This window comes from Bombina bombina, chromosome 8, assembly GCF_027579735.1.
Source record: "Bombina bombina isolate aBomBom1 chromosome 8, aBomBom1.pri, whole genome shotgun sequence".
Classification (NCBI taxonomy): Eukaryota; Metazoa; Chordata; class Amphibia; order Anura; family Bombinatoridae; genus Bombina; species Bombina bombina.
The window spans coordinates 38,493,790-38,518,928 of NC_069506.1; the positions used below are offsets into that span (position 1 = coordinate 38,493,790).

Consider the following 25,139-nt stretch of genomic DNA (forward strand, 5'->3'; position numbering starts at 1 on the left):
TCTGGTGCCCCAGTGTGTATATAACTATATCATGTGACAGCCATCATTCAATCACAGATTTATATAGATAAACACTGTGATCTCTTGCACGCGCTCAGTAGGATCTGGTACCTCAGTGTGTATATAACTGTATCATGTGACAGCCATCAGACGATCACAGACTCATATAGATAAACACTGTGATCTCTTGCACACGCTCAGTAGGATCTGGTACCTCAGTGTGTATATAACTGTATCATGTGAAAGCCATCAGATGATCACAGACGCATATAGATAAACACTGTGATCTCTTGCACACGCTCAGTAGGATCTGGTGCCTCAGTGTGTATATAACTGTATCAAGTGACAGTCATCAGACGATCACAGACTCATATACGTAAACACTGTGATCTCTTGCACATTCTCAGTAGGAGCTGGTGCCTCAGTGTGTATATAACTGTATCATGTGACAGCCATCAGTAGATCACAAACTCATATACGTAAACACTGGGATCTCTTGCACATGCTCAGTAGGATCTGGTGTCTCAGTGTGTATATAAATGTACATTGTGACAGCCATCAGATGATCACAGACTCATATAGATAAACACTGTGATCTCTTGCACACGCTCAGTAGGATCTGGTGCCTCAGTGTGTATATAACTGTATCATGTGACAGCCATGAGACGATCACAGACTCATATAGATAAACACTGTGATCTTTTGTACACGCTCAGTAGGATCTGGTACCTCAGTGTGTATATAACTGTATCATGTGACAGCCATCAGATGATCACAGACTCATATAGATAAACACTGTGATCTCTTGCACATGCTCAGTAAGAGCTGGTGCCTCAGTGTGTATATAACTGTATCATGAGTCTGTGATTCACTGATAGCTGTCACATGATACAGTTATATACACACTGAGGCACCAGATCCTACTGATTGTGTGCAAGAGATCACAGTGTTTACGTATATGAGTCTGTGATCGACTGATGGCTGTCACATTATACAGTTATATACACACTGAGGCACCAGATCCTACTGAGCGTGTGCAAGAGATCACAGTGTTTGTCTATAAAGTCCGTGATCGTCTGATGGCTGTCACATGTTACAGTTATATACATACTGAGGCACCAGATCCTACTGAGCGCGTGCAATAGATCACAGTGTTTATCTATATGAGTCTGTGATTGGCTGATGGCTGTCACATGATACGTTATATACACACTGAGGCACCAGATCCTACTGAGCGTGTGCAAAAGATCACAGTGTTTACGTATATGAGCCTGTGATCAACTGATGGCTGTCACATGATACAGTTATAAACACACTGAGGCACCAAATCCTACTGAGCGTGTGCAAGAGATCACAGTGTTTATCTATATGAGTCTGTGATTGGCTGATGGCTGTCACATGATACAGTTATATACACACTGAGGCACCAGATCCTACCGAGCGTGTGCAAGAGATCACTGTTTACATATATATGAGTCTGTGATCGACTGATGGCTGTCACATGATACAGTTATAAACACACTGAGGCACCAGATCCTACTGAGCATTTGCAAGAGATCACAGTGTTTATCTATATGAGTCTGTGATTGGCTGATGGCTGTCACATGATACAGTTATAAACACACTGAGGCACCAAATCCTACTGAGCGTGTGCAAGAGATCACAGTGTTTATCTATATGAGTCTGTGATTGGCTGATGGCTGTCACATGATACAGTTATATACACACTGAGGCACCAGATCCTACTGAGCGTGTGCAAGAGATCACAGTGTTTACGTATATGAGTCTGTGATCGACTGATGGCTGTCACATGATACAGTTATATACACACTGAGGCACCAAATCCTACTGAGCGTGTGCAAGGGATCACAGTGTTTATCTATTTGAGTCTGTGATCGGCTGATGGATGTCACATGATACAGTTATATACACACTGAGGCACCAGATCCTACTGAGCAGGTGCAAGAGATTACAGTGTTTACTATTATGAGTCTGTGATCGTCTGATGGCTGTCACATGATACAGTTATATACACACTGAGGCACCAGGTCCTACTGAGCGTGTGCAAGAGATCACAGTGTTTATCTATATGAGTCTGTGATCGTCTAATGGCTGTCACATGATACAGTTATATACACAGTAGACTTGTGCAGCTTCGAAAAATTTGTTTAGTTTCGGATCGATTCGGATCGTTTCGAATTTCGGTTCGGATTTATTCGAATTCGGAAAAATTTGAATGAATTCGTTTCGGATTCATTCGGATTCTTTTGGATTCAGAAAAAATTTGGTTCGGTTCGATTCGGTTCGATTCGATTCGGTTAGAATCAATTCGGAAATTCGGAATTTCGGTAAGTGTTAGGTGGGATGTGCTGTGTATTACACTAGTATTATGTACTGTATATTAGGTTTAACCCATAGCAGAGTGATAAAACCTAATATACTGTACAATACTAGTGTAATACATGGCCATCCGAATCTACCGAATGTATTCGAATCGATTCGGATGTATTCGATTCGATTCGGATTTATTCTGTAGATTCAGCAGTATTTTAATTCGGAAATTCGAATCGATCCGAATCTCCGAATTTTCCGAATTTTCCGAATTTCCGAATCGATCCGAAATGAATCGCACATGTCTAATACAAAGTGAGGCACCATATCCTACTGAGAGTGTGCAAGAGATCACAGTGTTTACCTATAAGAGTCTGTGATCGTCTGATGACTGTCACATGATACATTTATATGCACACTGAGGAACCAGATCCTACTGAGCGTGTGCAAGAGATCACAGTGTTTATCTATATCTATATGAGTCTCTAGCACATGCTCAATAGGATCTGGTGCCTCAGTGTGTATATAACTGTATCATGTGACAACCATCAGACGATCACAGACTCATATACTTAAACATTGTGATCTCTTGCACGCGCTCAATAGGATCTGGTGCCTCAGTGTGTATCTAACTGTATCATGTAACAGCCATCAGACGATCACAGACTCATATAGATAAACACTGTGATCTCTTGCATACACTCAGTAGGATCTTGTGACTTAGTGTGTATATAACTGTATCATGTGACAACCAACAGACGATCACAGGCTCATATATACGTAAACACTTTCATCTCTTGCACACGCTCAGTAGGATCTGGTGCCTCAGTGTGTATATAACTGTATCATGTGAAAGCCATCAGATGATCACAGACGCATATAGATAAACACTGTGATCTCTTGCACACGCTCAGTAGGATCTGGTGCCTCAGTGTGTATATAACTGTATCATGAGTCTGTGATTCACTGATGGCTGTCACATGATACAGTTATATACACACTGAGGCACCAGATCCTACTGATCGTGTGCAAGAGATTACAGTGTTTATGTATGTGAGTCTGTGATCGTCTGATGGCTGTCACATGACACAGTTATATACACACTGAGGCACCAGATCCTACTGAGCGCGTGCAAGAGATCACAGTGTTTACGTATATGAATCTGTGATTGACTGATGGCTGTAACCTGGTAAACTTATATACACACTGAGGCACCAGATCCTACTGAGCGTGTGCAAGAGATCACAGTGTTTATCTATATGAGTCTGTGATTGGCTGATGGCTGTCACATGATACAGTTATATACACACTGAGGCACCAGATCCTACTGAGCGTGTGCAAGAGATCACAGTGTTTATGTACATGAGTCTGTGATCGACTGATGGCTGTCACATGATACAGTTATATACACACTGAGGCACCAGATCCTACTCTGCGTGTGCAAGAGATCACAGTGTTTATCTATATGAGTCTATGATTGTCTGATAGCTGTCACATGATACAGTTATATACACACTGAGGCACCAGATCCTACTGAGCGTGTGCAAGAGATCACAGTGTTTACATATATAAATCTGTGATTGACTGATGGCTGTCACATGATACAGTTATATACACACTGAGGCACCAGATCCTACTGAGCGTGTGCAAGAGATCTTAGTGTTTATCTATATGAGTCTGTGATCTTCTGATGACTGTCCCATGTTACATTTATATCCACACTGAGGAACCAGATACTACTGAGCGTGTGCAAGAGATCACAGTGTTTATCTATATCTATATGAGTCTCTTGCACACGCTCAATAGGATCTGGTGCCTCAGTGTGTATATAACTGTATCATATGACAACCATCAGACGATCACAGACTCATATACGTAAACACTGTGATCTCTTGCACACGCTCAATAGGATCTGGTGCCTCAGTGTGTATCTAACTGTATCATGTGACAGCCATCAGATGATCACAGACTCATATAGATAAACACTGTGATCTCTTGCACACGCTCAGTAGGATCTTGTTACTCAATTTGTATATAACTGTATCATGTGACAGCCATCAGACGATTACAGACTCATATAGATAAACACTGTGATCTCTTGCACACGCTCAGTAGGATCTGGTGCCTCAGTGTGTATATAACTGTATCATGTGACAACCATCAGACGATCACAGGCTCATATACGTAAACACTGTAATCTCTTGCACACACTCAGTAGGATCTGGTGCCTCAGTGTGTATATAACTGTATCATGAGTCTGTGATTCACTGATGGCTGTCACATGATACAGTTATATACACACTGAGGCTCCAGATCCTACTGAGCGTGTGCAAGAGATCACAGTGTTTACGTATATGAATCTGTGATTGACTGATGGCTGTCACCTGGTACAGTTATATACACACTGAGGCACCAGATCCTACTGAGAGTGTTCAAGAGATCACAGTGTTTATCTATATGAGTCTGTGATTGTCTGATGGCTGTCACATGATACAGTTAAATACATACTGAGGCATCAGATCATACTGAGCGTGTGCAAGAGATCACAGTGTTTACGTACATGAGTCTGTGATCGACTGATGGCTGTCACATGATACAGTTATATACACACTGAGGCACCAGATCCTACTGAGCGTGTGCAAGAGATCACAGTGTTTATCTATATGAGTCTGTGATCGTCTGATAGCTGTCACATGATACAGTTATATACACACTGAGGCACCAGATCCTACTGTATCATGTGACAGCCATCAGACGATCACAGACTCATATAGATAAACACTGTGATCTGTTGCACACGTTCAGTAGGATCTGGTGCCTCAGTATATATATAACTGTATCATGTGACAACCATCAGACGATCACAGGCTCATATACGTAAACACTGTGATCTCTTGCACACGTTCAGTAGGATCTGGTGCCTCAGTATATATATAACTGTATCATGTGACAACCATCAGACGATCACAGGCTCATATACATAAACACTGTGATCTCTTGCACACGCTCAGTAGGATCTGGTATGTCAGTGTGTATATAACTGTATCACGTGATAGCCATCAGATGTTCACAGACTCATATAGATAAACACTGTGATCTTTTGCACACGCTCAGTAGGATCTGGTGCCTCAGTGTGTATATAACTGTATCATATGACAACCATCAGACGATCACAGACTCATATACGTAAACACTGTGATCTCTTGCACACGCTCAATAGGATCTGGTGCCTCAGTGTGTATCTAACTGTATCATGTGACAGCCATCAGATGATCACAGACTCATATAGATAAACACTGTGATCTCTTGCACACGCTCAGTAGGATCTTGTTACTCAATTTGTATATAACTGTATCATGTGACAGCCATCAGACGATCACAGACTCATATAGATAAACACTGTGATCTCTTGCACATGCTCAGTAGGATCTGGTGCCTCAGTGTGTATATAACTGTATCATGTGACAACCATCAGACGATCACAGGCTCATATACGTAAACACTGTAATCTCTTGCACACACTCAGTAGGATCTGGTGCCTCAGTGTGTATATAACTGTATCATGAGTCTGTGATTCACTGATGGCTGTCACATGATACAGTTATATACACACTGAGGCTCCAGATCCTACTGAGCGTGTGCAAGAGATCACAGTGTTTACGTATATGAATCTGTGATTGACTGATGGCTGTCACCTGGTACAGTTATATACACACTGAGGCACCAGATCCTACTGAGAGTGTTCAAGAGATCACAGTGTTTATCTATATGAGTCTGTGATTGTCTGATGGCTGTCACATGATACAGTTAAATACATACTGAGGCATCAGATCATACTGAGCGTGTGCAAGAGATCACAGTGTTTACGTACATGAGTCTGTGATCGACTGATGGCTGTCACATGATACAGTTATATACACACTGAGGCACCAGATCCTACTGAGCGTGTGCAAGAGATCACAGTGTTTATCTATATGAGTCTGTGATCGTCTGATAGCTGTCACATGATACAGTTATATACACACTGAGGCACCAGATCCTACTGTATCATGTGACAGCCATCAGACGATCACAGACTCATATAGATAAACACTGTGATCTGTTGCACACGTTCAGTAGGATCTGGTGCCTCAGTATATATATAACTGTATCATGTGACAACCATCAGACGATCACAGGCTCATATACGTAAACACTGTGATCTCTTGCACACGTTCAGTAGGATCTGGTGCCTCAGTATATATATAACTGTATCATGTGACAACCATCAGACGATCACAGGCTCATATACATAAACACTGTGATCTCTTGCACACGCTCAGTAGGATCTGGTATGTCAGTGTGTATATAACTGTATCACGTGATAGCCATCAGATGTTCACAGACTCATATAGATAAACACTGTGATCTTTTGCACACGCTCAGTAGGATCTGGTGCCTCAGTGTGTATATAACTGTATCATGTGACAGCCATCAGACGATCACAGACTCATATAGATAAACACTGTGATCTCTTGCACCTGCTCAGTAGGATCTGGTGCCTCTGTGTGTATATAACTTTATCATGTGACAGCAGTCAATCACAGACTCATATAGATAAACACTGTGATCTCTTGAACACGCTCAGTAGGATCTGGTGCTTCAGTGTGTATATAACTGTATCATGTGACAAGCATCAGACGATCACAGACTCATATAGATAAACACAGTGATCTCTTGCACACGCTTAGTAGGATCTGGTGCCTCAGTGTGTATATAACTGTATCATGTGACAGCAATCAGCCAATCACAGACTCATATAGATAAACACTGTGATCTCTTGCACACGCTCAGTAGGATCTGGTGCCTCAGTGTGTATATAACTGTATCATGTGACAGCCATCAGACGATCACAGACTCATATAGATAAACACTGTGATCTCTTGCACACGCTCAGTAGGATCTTGTACCTCAGTGTGTATATAACTGTATCATGTGACAGCCATCAGACGATCACAGACTCATATAGATAAACACTGTGATCTCTTGCACACGCTCTGTAAGATCTGGTGCCTCAGTGTGTATATAACTGTATCATGTGACAGCCATCAGCCAATCACAGACTCATATAGATAAACACTGTAATCTCTTGTACTCGCTCATTAGGATCTGGTGCTTCAGTGTGTATATAACTGTATCATGTGACAGCAAACAGACGATCACAGACTCATATAGATAAACACTGTGATCTCTTGCACACGCTCAGTAGGATCTGGTACCTCAGTGTGTATATAACTGTATCATGTGAAAGCCATCAGATGATCACAGACGCCTATAGATAAACACTGTGATCTCTTGCAAACGCTCAGTAGGATCTGGTGCCTCAGTGTGCATATAACTGTATCATGTGGCAGCCAGTCAGACGATCACAGACTCATATAGATAAACACTGTGATCTCTTGCACACGCTCAGTAGGATCTGGTACCTCAGTGTGTATATAACTGTATCATGTGACAGCCATCAGACGATCACAGACTTATATAGATAAACACTGTGATCTCTTGCACACGCTCAGTAGGATCTGGTGCCTTAGTGTGTATTTAACTGTTTCATGTGACATCCATCAGCCAATCATAGACTCATATAGATAAACACTGTGATCTCTTGCACACGCTCAGTAGGATCTGGTATGTCAGTGTGTATATAACTGTATCACGTGATAGCCATCAGACGATCACAGACTCATATAGATAAACACTGTGATCTCTTGCACACGCTCAGTAGAATCTGGTGCCTCAGTGTGTATATAACTGTATCATGTGACAGCCATCAGACGGTCACAGACTCATATAGATAAACACTGTCATCTCTTGCACACGCTCAGTAGGATCTGGTACCTCAGTGTGTATATAACTGTATCATGTGACAGCCATCAGACGATCACAGACTCATATAGATAAACACTGTGATCTCTTGCACACGCTCTGTAAGATCTGGTGCCTCAGTGTGTATATAACTGTATCATGTGACAGCCATCAGCCAATCACAGACTCATATAGATAAACACTGTAATCTCTTGTACTCGCTCATTAGGATCTGGTGCTTCAGTGTGTATATAACTGTATCATGTGACAGCAAACAGACGATCACAGACTCATATAGATAAACACTGTGATCTCTTGCACACGCTCAGTAGGATCTGGTACCTCAGTGTGTATATAACTGTATCATGTGAAAGCCATCAGATGATCACAGACGCATATAGATAAACACTGTGATCTCTTGCAAACGCTCAGTAGGATCTGGTGCCTCAGTGTGCATATAACTGTATCATGTGACAGCCATCAGACAATCACAGACTCATATAGATAAACACTGTGATCTCTTGCACACGCTCAGTAGGATCTGGTACCTCAGTGTGTATATAACTGTATCATGTGGCAGCCAGTCAGACGATCACAGACTCATATAGATAAACACTGTGATCTCTTGCACACGCTCAGTAGGATCTGGTACCTCAGTGTGTATATAACTGTATCATGTGACAGCCATCAGACGATCACAGACTTATATAGATAAACACTGTGATCTCTTGCACACGCTCAGTAGGATCTGGTGCCTTAGTGTGTATTTAACTGTTTCATGTGACATCCATCAGCCAATCATAGACTCATATAGATAAACACTGTGATCTCTTGCACACGCTCAGTAGGATCTGGTATGTCAGTGTGTATATAACTGTATCACGTGATAGCCATCAGACGATCACAGACTCATATAGATAAACACTCTGATCTCTTGCACACGCTCAGTAGAATCTGGTGCCTCAGTGTGTATATTACTGTATCATGTGACAGCCATCAGACGGTCACAGACTCATATAGATAAACACTGTCATCTCTTGCACACGCTCAGTAGGATCTGGTACCTCAGTGTGTATATAACTGTATCATGTGACAGCCATCAGACGATCACAGACTCATATAGATAAACACTGTGATGTCTTGCACACGCTCAGTAGGATCTGGTGCCTCAGTGTGTATATTACTGAATCATTTGACAGCAGTCAATCACAGACTCATATACATACAGGTGTATCTTGGACATATTGCAGGTTTGGTTCCAGACCACTGCAATAAAGCGAATATAGCAATAAAGTGAGTCACACTATTTGTTTTATTTCTCAGTGCATATAAAAGTTTAAAATGTTTACACTATACTGTATTCTATTAAGTGTGCAATAGCATTATGTCTAAATAAAAACAATGTACATACCTTAATTAAAAAATACTTTATTGCTAAAAAATGATAATCATCATCTGAACCGTTAGTGAGTCGTAGTCTTTTTGATGGTGGTGTGTATGTATAGGTGTGCATATATGTATATACATGTAATTATGTGTTTATATGTGTATATATGTTGGAAAAATAGAGCAATAGACTTGCTCGACACAGGGTTGCCACAAACCTTAAATCTGTAAAAAGAGCAATAAATCTGTGAAGCGCAATAAAGCAAAGCACAATAAAATGAGATATGCCTGTATACACTAGGATGTCTTGCACACGCTCAGTAGGAGCTGGTGCCTCAATGTGCATATAACTGAATCATGTTACAGCAGGGGCGTATTATAGTCTAGGCCAGTGTTTTTCAACCAGTGTGCCGTGGCACACTAGTGTGCCGTGAGAGATCCTCAGGTGTGCCGCGGCAGACTGACAACAGTGCGCGGGTGTCCCTATTTCAAATCAATATGTCATGTATAGTTTGTAGGAGGCATGACATGACAGCACAGTAAAGTGTGTGTATGTATATATATATATATATATATATATATATATACTGTATATATATCCTGTATTAGGCTACAATGTGTGATTTTGTAAAATTTTGGGATGTTGGTGTGCCACAGGGTTTTTTAATGTAAAAAAGTGTGCCACAGCAAAAAAAAGGTTGCAAATCACTGGTCTAGGCAAACAAGACAATTGCCTAGGGAGGCAGATTTGGAGGGGCGACATTTTATGAGGAAATTGGGACCATATTTCTACTTGGGAGAAGTACGGTAGTCACATCACAATTTCTCTTAGCTGCGGCAGGACTCTCCACCTGCGGAAGTTATTCACTGCCTGCAGCCTGTCTGTAAACTGCAGGTTGCTAAGTATGCAACACTGATTTCAGTGTGTGAGAGGTTTGCTCTGTGCTGACGATCTTATGCCCCTCCCCATCTTTTCCTGTGTTTTTATCTTCTCGGAGACCTCACAAATCAGTTACTTTCTGACAGGCAGTGCATTTTCAGCGTGCCTGCTTGAGCGGGAAACTAGAATATTGTGATGCTGCAGTGTTCACCAATTTCAGATGCATCTAAAACTGCCCTGCATATGGAAGTTCGAGAGTGTGCAGTATGGATAAAATCAGTGACTGTTCCTACGGGGTTTTTGTATTTTCAGAACATTTATATTTTCAGCTTTGTATTTAGTTGTTTTAACTGTCCTGAAACTGTAAAAATTGTAAAAGTATAGGAGATATGTCTAAAGCATAGCACCAATATGGTGTGATTTAAATAAATAAATGTATGGGTGAATATAAATGTTAAACAAACTGTTTCAGAATAAACAACATTTTCTTTTATTTCATAAATCTGATATACCTCTGAGATGACTGATACATACTAAATAAATTGCCCTATGACTACAATCATAGATATCAGTCCATACTCCTATACTTTATTAAGAAATGACTTCAGATAACTGAATATATCTATTTTTAGTGATATAATGCTCAAATATATATATATATATATATATATATATATATATATATATATATATATATATATATATATATATATATATATATGTCTATAATGATATTAATTACTACAGAATTCAAATTAAATACAATATAATATCAGAATATGGAATGATATGATTCTATTAAAATCAAATAATTAATAGTATAACTAATTATTAATATGATACTAGAAATTATGAATTAAAATGACTAAGTCCCCTATAGAAATATGACTTGAAAATTCATCTCTTCAGGCATTATCAATAGGAAATATATATATATATATATATATATATATATATATATATATATATATATATATATATATATATATATATATATCATAGATATCAAATTATACCCATGTCTAGTTTTGAAATATGTATACTCAGTTAAATTAAATAATTACATATAATATTAACCAAATGCTTTATTAAAGCTAGGAAATAAGTATATTGAATATACATTTATGAATATATATATATATATATATATATATATATATATATATATATATATATATATAAATAAGGAAATATATTGTTCTGTAATTTAAGCATCTTACTGATAAAACCACTTTTCAATCTTTGTTGCCCCTGGTGTTTGATATGGGAATTGCAGCCAGAGATATTCAATCAAAGGGGGATTGAATTACAGATCTGCAAAAATAACTATAGCCAATGAGAGTTATCCAGACTCAAAGATTTCTCTATTGGGTGATTAAGAAATGGGGAGGATTTTACCACTAATATAAGCTCTGCACATGGAAGAGAGTGTGCCCCTTGCTTCCTTTTGTGACTGGCTAAGCCTTGCCTGTTTTCTTTGTTGCAATCCTACTTTGCTCCCATATTTACAGATGGAAGAGAGTGTGCGTACACAGTCATTGTAAAACACATGCTTTAGGGACCCTTTTTCTGCATAAGAGATTATTGGGCTCACTTCTCTTCCAATATTTGTGCAAATATCTCCTTTTATATAACAATAAGAGGAATCTGGATGCTCAAACTCTCAAAAATTGGTATCTGGTAATGAATAAGCGGTTTACTGTTTCTTTATCATTATTAATATTTTAAATCAAAGATATTCTTTTAATGCAGTAGTTCAATTGAAGCTGTATTTAAAGGTGTAATTATAATTGTAATTTATATTTCATAGGACTGTGTAGTCTATAAATAATTATATTAGTGCTAAGTAAATGTATTATTAAGAGGAAAGGATTTAGTATTTTAATGTTCATAGGTTAAACTGAAGCTCCTGTGATATATTTTAAAAATTGCATATATTATTGTGGTTAAATTGAACTTATTTAATTTGATATTAATTGATATATGTTGAATTGAAAATATAGTGTTAAATCTGGTTGTTTAATTGAAGTACATAAAATTATTTTGGCCTAAATTAATTAACTATATTTTCCTAAAAATTCCATTAGACTTGTGGGAGTTAAGTTAGGATTCCATTGTGAGGTTTGGACATAGGTGAGTCCAAATGTTGTTAAATAAGCTATATATTGAATTGGTTAATATTTCTGGCAATTATAAATTGTTCTAGTAAAATGTAATTGCGATATTTGATAATTAATTCATTTTGAGTAGATTTATAGATTATATTGTGTCCATAATAAAGAGGTATCAGACGATTTACTTAAATATTAATTGATATAAAGATTTTTATAGTGTGTTAAATTATTGTATGATTGTAATAATCAATTAATACATATATATGATCATAAGTGATATTCAGTTTACTACATAAATATAATCTGTGTGTTCATAAAGATTAACTGGTCAGAACTTAGGAAATATTTTAAAGTGTTACTGAATAATAATATTGATATTTGACAATAATTGTATTATTATTGTTAATTATTAATATTCATAATTAAACATACTAACACACTTGGAGGACACTCCTAAGATGTATTAATATTATTAGGATATACCGCTGAGATATTCTAATAGACAAAATTATATAATATTAGTGGAAGTCACTACTGAAATCAATATAAATAAATAATACATAATATTGTACATAATACATATGTACATATATAATAATATAGTTGGTGGCAACATTAAGATAAATACACCAACTATATATATATATTATCAATATCCAAAAAATAAATACTTAGCTCCTAGATTTTTTTTTACATATTTATCAAGCACTGTATTTCTGTAACTGACACACCTCCTTGCTTCATATACATAAAATCAGAAATTTGTGAGACAGGCTTTTAATAATCAAATACTTTGTAATGTGTTAAAATTATGTGCACAGTAACTGCTTACATAATGTTAACACATTATGCAGTCTTTCATTATTAAAAACCTGTCTCACATATAATTGAACTTATGTGCCACCGTTTAATCACCCCCAAATGCATCCCTCCCTTTTCCTCTTTCTCCTGTTAAGTGTAGTCAGTCCACGGGTCATCCATTACTTATGGGATATTAACTCCTCCCTAACAGGAAGTGCAAGAGGATCACCCAAGCAGAGCTGCTATATAGCTCCTCCCCTCTACGTCATACCCAGTCATTCTCTTGCACCTAACTAATCGATAGGATGTGTGAGAGGACAGTGGTTATTAAAACTTAGTTTTTATTTCTTCAATCAAAAGTTTGTTATTTTAAACGGCACCGGAGTGTGTTGTTTTTTCTCAGGCAGCATTAGAAGAAGAATCTGCCTGAGTTTGTGTATGATCTTAGCGGACGTAACTAAGATCCATTTGCTGTTCTCGGCCTTCTGAGGAGCGGGGTAACTTCAGAACAGGGGACAGCGGGCAGGGTTCACCTGCAAAGAGGTATGTTGCAGTATATTATTTTCTAAGGAATGGAATTGACTGAGAAAATACTGCTAATACCGTTAAAATGTAAGTACAGCCTTAAATGCAGTAGTAGCAACTGGTATCAGGCTGTTATGTATGTATGTTGGCACTGAGGTATTTCTGGGGAATGGCACTTCACTAAGAAAATACTGTATACATATAACTTATAGCCTTTCTGCAGTGAGAGCGACTAGCAACAGGCTTTGAATATCATTTCATATATTTATATTAAAACGTTTACTGGCAGGTTAATCGTTTTTTTTTCTCTGAGGTACTTGGTGAAAAAATTTATGGGCATTATTTTCCACTTGGCTGTCATTTATTTTAAATAAAGTCAGTTTATTGAGCTTCCCCACTGTTGTATTATGAGTGGGAGGGGCCTATTTTGGCGCTTTTCTACGCAGTAGAAATTCAGTCACAAGTCTCCATTATTCTCCCTGCATGATCCAGGACGTCTCTACAGAGCTCAGGGGTCTCCAAAACTTGTTTTGAGGGAGGTAATCACTCACAGCAGACCTGTGAGACTGTGTTTTGACTGTAATAAAACGTTTATATTTTATTGTCATACGTTTTTCCAGTATTAAGGGGTTAATCATCCATTTGCTAGTGGGTACATTCCTTTGCTAAATCAATGCTTTTACTGTAAAAAATTGGTTTCTATAACTAATCCGGTTATAATTCACTGGGCAGAGTCTCACTCTTGCCACCTATCAGCGATCCACATCCCAGGCGTGGAGAACTGGGAAGCGGTTTTTCTAAGTCGTCAGACTTTTCATCAGGGGGAGTGGGAACTTCATCCGGAGGTTTTTGCCCAAATACTTCGGCGTTGGGGCAAACCAGATCTGGATCTCATGGCGTCTCGCCAGAACGCCAAACTTCCTTGTTACGGATCCAGGTCCAGAGACCCGGGAGCAGTTCTGATAGATGCTCTGACAGCACCTTGGGCCTTCAACATGGCTTATGTGTTTCCACCCTTCCCGATGCTTCCTCGATTGATTGCCAGGATCAAACAGGAGAGAGCATCGGTGATTCTAATAGCGCCTGCGTGGCCACGCAGGACCTGGTATGCAGACCTAGTGGACATGTCGTCCTGTCCACCATGGTCTCTACCTCTGAAAAGGGACCTTCTGGTGCAGGGTCCTTTCAAACATCCAAATCTAATTTCTCTGAAGCTGACTGCTTGGAGATTGAACGCTTGATTCTATCAAAGCGTGGATTCTCGGAATCAGTGATTGATACTTTAATACAGGCTAAGAAGCCTGTCACCAGGAAAATTTACCATAAAATATGGCGTAAATACTTGCATTGGTGCGAATCCAAGAGTTACTCATGGAGTAAGGTTAGGATTCCTAGGATATTGTCTTTTCTACAAGAAGGTTTAGAAAAGGGTTTATCCGCTAGTTCGTTAAAGGGACAGATCTCAGCTTTGTCCATCCTTTTACACAAACGTCTGTCAGAAGTTCCAGACGTTCAGGCTTTTTGTCAGGCTTTGGCCAGGATTAAGCCTGTGTTTAAAACTGTTGCTCCACCATGGAGCTTAAACTTAGTTCTTAACGTTTTACAGGGTGTTCCGTTTGAACCCCTTCATTCCATTGATATCAAGCTGTTATCTTGGAAAGTTCTGTTTTTAATGGCTATTTCTTCGGCTCGAAGAGTCTCTGAGTTATCGGCCTTACATTGTGATTCCCCTTATCTGATTTTCCATTCAGACAAGGTAGTTCTGCGTACTAAACCTGGGTTCTTACCTAAGGTAGTTACCAACAGGAATATCAATCAAGAGATTGTTGTTCCATCATTGTGTCCTAACCCTTCTTCAAAGAAGGAACGACTTCTGCACAATCTGGACGTTGTCCGTGCCCTGAAATTTTATTTACAGGCAACTAAAGATTTTCGACAAACTTCTTCCCTATTTGTCGTGTATTCTGGACAGAGGAGAGGTCAAAAGGTTTCGGCCACCTCTCTCTCTTTTTGGCTTCGTAGCATAATACGTTTAGCCTATGAGACTGCTGGACAGCAGCCTCCTGAAAGAATTACAGCTCATTCTACTAGAGCTGTGGCTTCCACTTGGGCCTTTAAGAATGAGGCCTCTGTTGAACAGATTTGCAAGGCTGCAACTTGGTCTTCACTTCACACTTTTTCCAAATTTTACAAATTTGACACTTTTGCTTCTTCGGAGGCTGTTTTTGGGAGAAAGGTACTTCAGGCAGTGGTTCCTTCCGTGTAAAGAGCCTGCCTGTCCCTCCCGTCATCCGTGTACTTTAGCTTTGGTATTGGTATCCCATAAGTAATGGATGACCCGTGGACTGACTACACTTAACAGGAGAAAACATAATTTATGCTTACCTGATAAATTCCTTTCTCCTGTAGTGTAGTCAGTCCACGGCCCACCCTGTTTTTTATGGCAGGTCTAAATTTTAAATTTTACTACAGTCACCACTGCACCCTATAGTTTCTCCTTTCTCGTTTGGTTTTCGGTCGAATGACTGGGTATGACGTAGAGGGGAGGAGCTATATAGCAGCTCTGCTTGGGTGATCCTCTTGCACTTCCTGTTAGGGAGGAGTTAATATCCCATAAGTAATGGATGACCCGTGGACTGACTACACTACAGGAGAAAGGAATTTATCAGGTAAGCATAAATTATGTTTTCTCCCTCCTCTCTTCTTCCTCCCTACCTTCTCTCCTCCTCATTTACTTTGGAAAACCCATTAAAAATAATAATAATAAAAAAAGTTATGTTACACCCTGACCAAAATATATATATTAAAGCTAAAAATAGCATAAAACCTGGGGGTGGGGGGGCAGCAGAATTTTAAATGCCTAGGGCAGCCCAAAACCTAAATGTGCCACTGTGTTAAAGGGACAGTCTAGGCCAAAATAAACTTTCATGATTCAGATAGAGCATGTAATTTTAAACAAGTTTTCAATTTACTTTTAGCTCCAATTTTGCTTTGTACTCTTGGTATTCTTAGTTGAAATCTTAACCTAGGAGGTTCATATGCTAATTTCTTAGACCTTGAAGCCCACCTCTTTCAGATTGCATTTTAACAGTTTTTCACCACTAGAAGGTCTTAGTTCACTTATTTCATATAGATAACACTGTGCTCGTGCACAAGAAGTTATCTGGGAGCAGGCACTGATTGGCTAGACTGCAAGTCTGTCAAAAGAACTGAAAAAAGGGGCAGTTTGCAGAGACTTAGATACAAGATAATCACAGAGGTTAAAAGTATATTATTATAACTGTGTTGGTTATGCAAAACTGGGAAATGGGTAATAAAGGGATTATCTATCTTTTAAAACAATAAAAATTCTGGTGTAGACTGTCCCTTTAAAGCAATCCGTCAATCACAGACTCATATACGGATACACTGTGATCTTGTGATCTCTTGCACATGCTCAGTAGAAGCTGGTACATTAGTGTGTATACAAACAGACAGTGCACAATTTGATAACATAAGTAAATTGGAATGTCTTAAAACTATTTCTCTATCTGACTCATGAAAGTTTAATGTTGACTTGTCCCTCTAATTACACTGAGATATGTGCAGGCCAGATGAGACTTTAGTTTTTATGCTTTTATTAATTCAGCACGTTTTATTAGACAGTTATTTTTATAATAAGAATTTGAGAAACTAGATAACTGCCTAGGAAATTAGTTTTTTTTAATTAAGTGCTCACTGTTATCACATAATTTAATGAAAGGAGCTCATCTGCAGTCACTTACTCACATACAACTGTTAATACGGTTATTGTACTAGAAATCTGATGACACTTGGTTCGCTTCACATTTAGAAATTGAGAACTGAAATGTCATAAGATAGTCAACAAAAATAACAACATCCCATTGTGGATACATTAGAGGGCTCAGAATCTGCAAAATAATGAAAATACCAATTACAAGGAACTAGATTTCATGAAAAAAGGAACTGTTACAACTTTCATTGAAAAGAAAAAAAAAAAAGCTTAATCAACATTTTCCCCTTTTTCTTCAATAGGACATGATGCATTTTTCTGAAAACAGTTTGTGGTTTGAAGGTAAGCAGAAATACTCTGCAAGATGTTCCGTATGTAAGTGACAAAATAATGGATTTGCTTTAGGTTATGTCTACAGAATTTGGTTATTTATATACAGTTTTAGCGGAAATCTGAAAAAAAATAACATAGAGACCATGTTCCAAATTCACTGGACATAACTTATATGATTTTAATATAGTAGATGACAGAAGTCCATCAAGTTTATCCTATACAAATCTTAATATGCTTACAATAAATGTTCCATTTGAGCTTAAATTAATCCCATTACGTAAGCCATTTTTAAATGTATCTGAGGACTTGACATTTACTACCTCCTTAGGTACCACAATTTTATTGCTCTTACAGATAGAAAAAGTTTACATTGCTTTAGAATAAATCTCATTTCCTCCAGTCTTATATTGTGACCTCTTATCACAATCAATTTTCTTGGAATAAACAGAGTTTCTGCCATCTCTGTATATGAGCTTTGAATATATTTATATAAAGTAATCATATCACCTCTCAAGTCCCTTGTTTTCCTACAGAAAATAGACCCAATTCGGCTAACCTCTACTTATAGCGTAAATTCTCCATTCCTCTTATTAGTTTTCTGGCACTTCTCTGAACTTTTTCTAAGTCTGCAATGTCTTTTTTGAGATTGGTCCCCAGAACCGCACTCCATACTCAAGGTGAGGTTTTACCAGGGATTTATATAGTGACAAATTTATGCTTTCCTCCCTGCATCAATGCCTCTTTTAATGCATGCTCATATTTTATTAGCCCTAGAAGCCACTGCCCTGCATTGTTCACCCATCTTTAGCTTGTTATGTATTACTACTCCCGAATCCCTTTCCTCCTCTGTTTGGATACGTCTAGTCCCATTTAAATAATGTGTTGCTGGCTTATTTTTACTTCCAAAATACTTCACCTATATATTCTACAGATTTGAGATTCCTAACATTAAAGGGACAGTCTAGTCAAAATTAAAATTTCATGATTTAGGTGGGACATGCAATTTTAAACAACTTTCCAATTTAATTTTATGATCAAAATGTATTGTTCTCTTGGTATTCTTTGATGAAAGCCAAACCAAGATCGGTCATACGCTAATTTCTAAGCCCTTGAAGGTCGCCTATTATCTCAGTGCATTTTCGCAGCTAGACACTGCAAGTGCATGTGTGCCATATAAATTACATTGTGCTTACTCCGTGGAGTTATTTATGAGTCAGCACTGATTGGCTAAAATGCAAGTCAAAATAACTGAAATAAGTGGGCAGTCTGCAACGGCTTAGACACAAGGTAATCACAGAGGTAAAAAGTATATTAGTATAACAGTGTTGGTTATGCAAAACTGGGGAAAATGGGTAATAAAGGGATTATCTATATTTATAAAAAATAACAATTCTGGAGTAGACATCTAAATGCAATATACATATCACACACATGAAATGAGAATCTTACTAAGCTCAAAAACAATTTCAACTTCAAAAACACAGCAGAATCATATTTAAAGGGACATAAACCCCCATATGTTTCTTATAAAGCATGCAGTATCAGATCTAACCCCTAGCTATGTAGTATCTCTTCCAGTGTATGCCCAGATCAGACTCCGGCTCTATTACCCTGCCAGACAGCCAGCAGAAATATAGCACCTATTCCATGCCACCTCTCAGTGCAGTAACATTATTCACTTTTTTATTAAAAGACAGTTTGCTTATTAACCCATGAACTAAGCATGTGGAAAGTTTTGATATAAAAGAAAATTGTGTCAATCGCCAAGAAATGTCATTTAAATCAGGCAAAAATGTGTTTTCAACTGCTCCAAAAATGTGTTAAAGATATGTTTTTTAACCAGTTGGAAATTTTCTGTTGAGTTGTCCACACATGAGATATAGGGGCTGTTATTGCACTACAAAAATCTCTGTAAAGCTTGTGTGTATGTGTGTGTGTATATATATGTCTGTGTATATAAGTGTGTGTGCACATGTGTTTATATGTGTGTTTATGTATATATATATATATATATATGTGTGTGTGTGTGTGTGTGTATGTGTGTGTGTGTGTGTGTGTGTATGTGTGTATATATATGTGTGTGCATGTGTGTGTATAAATGTGTGTATGTATATGTGTGTGTACATGCGTTTATATGTGTGTGTGAATGTATCTATGTATATACAGGGAGTGCAGAATTATTAGGCAAGTTGTATTTTTGAGGATTAATTTTATTATTGAACAACAACCATGTTCTCAATGAACCCAAAAACCTCATTAATATCAAAGCTGAATAGTTTTGGAAGTAGTTTTTAGTTTGTTTTTAGTTATAGCTATTTTAGGGGGATATCTGTGTGTGCAGGTGACTATTACTGTGCATAATTATTAGGCAACTTAACAAAAAACAAATATATACCCATTTCAATTATTTATTTTTACCAGTGAAACCAATATAACATCTCAACATTCACAAATATACATTTCTGACATTCAAAAACAAAACAAAAACAAATCAGTGACCAATATAGCCACCTTTCTTTGCAAGGACACTCAAAAGCCTGCCATCCATGGATTCTGTCAGTGTTTTGATCTGTTCACCATCAACATTGCGTGCAGCAGCAACCACAGCCTCCCAGACACTGTTCAGAGAGGTGTACTGTTTTCCCTCCTTGTAAATCTCACATTTGATGATGGACCACAGGTTCTCAATGGGGTTCAGATCAGGTGAACAAGGAGGCCATGTCATTAGATTTTCTTCTTTTATACCCTTTCTTGCCAGCCACGCTGTGGAGTACTTGGACGCGTGTGATGGAGCATTGTCCTGCATGAAAATCATGTTTTTCTTGAAGGATGCAGACTTCTTCCTGTACCACTGCTTGAAGAAGGTGTCTTCCAGAAACTGGCAGTAGGACTGGGAGTTGAGCTTGACTCCATCCTCAACCCGAAAAGGCCCCACAAGCTCATCTTTGATGATACCAGCCCAAACCAGTACTCCACTGTCACGATTACATATTGCCTAACAACAACCTGTTACTTTTACTGAGAATATGCCTTTAATTGTCTGATCAATTCACCTGCTATGCTATTTAAGCCTCCTCCCCCCTCTCCACTTTGCTTGTTATTGTTTTCCACTAACCATAGTGTGATTCAACAGAGCTCTAGTATTTTGTTACCTCTTGGGATTTCAACCAAATATCTACCTTTCCGGATTCACCAACTCCACCTGCTGAAACCAGCCTACCTCTCTTGATACCGGATTGACTCTTTGTCCAGCCGTTGCTGTCAGCTTGCTCCATTCAGCTGATTCTTCCGCCCTGCATCGTGGAGCTGTGACGTCACACGCCAACCTGTTCGGCTCCAGCGCTGCAACCGCTTCTCCGCTTCAAGCTGTGAGATTTCTCTACAATTCTCCAAAACTTTGTTTACCTTCCAGGTACATTTAGTAACCGCATGCCTTTTTACAAGCTGCTTTCTTTGCTACAATATCTCCTACCCAAATTTACTCATGTTTTGTGATATATCGTGGGTGAGGCCTATATTGACATAGTAGCTATTTTTGTTGTGTTAACACTGTTTTATTTTTTCTCTGGTTATAGACACGGTTTTTCTGTTGTTCCTCCAGTATTCATTTACTCGAGACAGCTATAGAAATATCTAATGCTATTTTTCCCTGTAACAAATTGCTAAGTTTATACTCGGATTCTGACATTACTTCTTTTAGTAATTCATGTTATTATCCAGTTTAAACCTTGCTACACATCCTATACTCTCAGCAGTTGTGATTCATTTAAAATATTGCATACTACAACATAGTATCTTTGACATTACAGATACAGAATAACAAGCCTTTAAAACATGGATCCAGCTGAGATGACTACTCAGATACAAACTCTCTCTCAAAAAGTGGATGCTTTAACTGATGGCCTCAATACCCTCAAACTAGAAAACCAGGGACTGAAAACTTATATTAAAGACTTTGTAGATAGTAGAACTCGTTTCCAGGAACCACAAGTTAGTCTCCCAGATATATTCTCAGGGGATAGAAAACAATTTAGAGATTTTAAAAACTCTTGCCTTTTGCTGTTTGCACTAAAACCATACACATATCCCACTGACAAAGTTAAGGTGATGACTACCATTTCCTATTTAAGAGCAGAACCCAGAAGCTGGGCTAATTCCTTTCTGGAGACAAACGATGATATACTTAACTCTCTAGATTCCTTCTTTTCTACCCTTGGTCAGCTTTATGATGACCCTTACAAACAACTAACCGCTGAAACTGCAATGCGCTCTCTTAAGCAGAAAAGAAGGGATGTAAAAGATTATATTGCAGACTTTAAGAGGCTAGCTACTGACACCCAATGGAATAATTTGTCGCTAAAAAACCAGTTTAGATTGGGTTTGTCAGAATCTATTAAAGATGAACTCTCTCGCATTGAAATTCCTCACACTTTGGAGGAACTAATTAATCTCAGTATCAGTATTGACAGAAGGCTTAGGGAGAGACAACACGAGAAAGTTTATCATGAGTCAACACATAAGAAACAAAACCCTTCTTTACCTACACACTCACATGTTAAAAACACCACTGAACCTATGGAAATTGGTTTTCTTAAAGGCCCTTTAAGCAACCAAGAAAAGTTAAGAAGGCGCTCCCAGAATTTATGCATGTACTGTGCATCAGAAGAGCATACTGTTAAAGCCTGTCCCATTCTCCAAAAACAGAATAAGGGTAAGAACTCCCATCCTTTTTATTCCTTAAACGCTGTATCAAACTCTGCAAGATACCTTAACTTATGCCTTCTCTTGCAGTGGGATCAACTTCGAGTGAACGTTTCAGGGATAATTGACTCTGGTGCTTCTGCCTCTTACATTGATGTGTGTTTTGCCACAAAAAATAAAATTCCACTTATAAAAAAAAAGGCTCCTGTACCTTTAAGGGGAATTGATGGGGAGGTTTTGTCCTCTGGACCGGTAATTTACGAAACAATACCACTACTCATATCCACACCAGACCACCATAGGGAGTACATTTCCTTTGATGTCATTACATCCCCCGTCTTCCCTCTTATTCTAGGCCTACAATGGTTAAAACTACATAACCCTCTGATATCATGGTCCAATCTCACTGTACAGCTTAATTCTGATTACTGCTTATCCACTTGCTTCCCTACTCTGCTTTTACAACCACCTCAAATCTCCACTGATATCAAGATACCTAATGTTTATGCCGACTTTATAGATGTTTTCAGTAAAAAAGAATCCCAAAACCTACCGCCGCATCGTATCTATGAATGCCCTATTGATTTACTTCCAGGTGCAGTCATACCCTGCGATCATGTGTTCCCGTTGTCTAAACCTGAACTGGAACACTTAAAATCCTATATTGAGGAAAATCTAGAGAAGGGATTCATCAGACCATCTACTTCCCCCGCTGCTGCCGGTATGTTTTTTGTAAAAAATAAAGATGGCAGTTTAAGACCCATAGTGGACTACCGGCAGCTGAACAAGGTTACTGTTAAAAACCGGTATCCTTTGCCCCTTATCCCAGAGCTAATTGAGCGTTTGGAAGGTGCCAAGGTCTTCACTAAACTTGACCTGCGAGGTGCGTATAATCTCGTTCGTATGAGGGCTGGAGACGAATGGCTGATGGCGTTCCGTACTCGCTACGGCTTGTACGAATACACCGTCATGCCATTCGGTCTCTGCAACGCCCCGGCAACCTTCCAGCACTTTATTAACGATATCTTTAAAGATATTCTTGACACCTATATTGTGATCTATCTTGACGATATTTTGATCTATTCAAAAACACTAGAAGAACACACAAAACACGTCAGACAGGTATTATCACGCTTACGCTCTCATTCTTTATATGCTAAAGCCGAAAAATGTATATTTCATACAAAACAGATCACCTTTCTTGGTTATCAGATTTCGGAATTTGGCATACAGATGGACGACTCTAAAATCACTACCATTCGACAGTGGCCAGAGCCAAGTAATAAGAAACAGGTACAACGCTTTCTAGGCTTTGCAAATTTTTACCGAAAATTTATAAACAATTTCGCAGCAATTGCCAAACCACTTACCAACCTCACAAAATCAAACATTAAGTTCCTCTGGACTGCTGACTCCCGAAAGGCTTTTGATCTCCTAAAACAAAAATTCACCTCTGCACCTATATTACGCTACCCAAATAACCAACTCCAATACGTATTGGAGGTCGATGCCTCCGATTACGCTATTGGAGCTGTTCTTTCACAAAGAGAACACCTAAAGAAACCTCTACATCCCGTAGCTTTTTATTCAAGATGTTTGACGGCTCCTGAGTTGCACTACCCTGTGGGTGATAAAGAGTTACTGGCTATCAAGGTTGCCTTTGAACAGTGGCGTCATCTCCTTGAGGGAGTGACATATCCGACCATAGTGTATACTGATCATAGGAATTTACAGTACCTAAAATGTACATAAACCCTCACTGCACGACATGTTCGTTGGAATCTGTATTTCTCCAGATTTGATTTCCTTATCACTTACAGACCAGTTACTAAGAACAAGAAGGCAGACGCTCTGTCACGCCTGCCTACTCCTTCGGATCTCTCTCTTCCAAAAGAATCTGTAATTCCCGAGAACAAATACCTGTTGTTTCTCATTGATTCTATTCCATTCCTAAGAGAAGAACAACATAAAGATCAAACTAAGCCTCTTCAACAGTTACAAATGAAACAGGATTCCCTTTATTACTTTGATGAGAAGTTATATGTACCCCCTTCTATCAGAGATTTGATATTACATTCCGCTCATGAATCCTTATTCGCGGGACACACCGGAATCCACAAGACACAGGAGCTTATTAAAAGGAGCTATTGGTGGCCTGATATGAATACCGACATAACAAAGTACATTAACACCTGTTCAGTGTGCGCTACCACTAAAAGATTGAAACATAGGCCCTATGGGTTACTCATGCCTTTACCCACTCCAACACGACCATGGGCAGACATAGCCTTGGATTATGTCGTTGATCTCCCCATATCCTCCAATAATACTACTATCCTTGTCGTGGTTGACTTGTTCAGTAAGATGATACATCTCATACCCTACCACAAGCTACCTACTGCTGCCGAAACTATACATTTGCTCCTACTACACGTCTTCAGACTTCATGGTCTCCCTCGACGGATCTTAACAGACCGTGGCTCGCAGTTTA

At 38.6% G+C, this 25,139-nt stretch overlaps 1 protein-coding gene across 1 annotated transcript in view; it reads left to right on the forward strand.

Annotated features, from left to right (window-relative positions):
* Nucleotides 1–25,139, forward strand: part of LOC128637968 (interleukin-18) — an 85,608-nt gene that overhangs the window by 36,002 nt on the left and 24,467 nt on the right. Inside the window, exon 3 of the mRNA XM_053689854.1 lies at nucleotides 17,917–17,956. The gene's annotated coding sequence lies outside the window, so the exon portion shown is untranslated. The remainder of the gene's footprint in view (nucleotides 1–17,916; nucleotides 17,957–25,139) is intronic.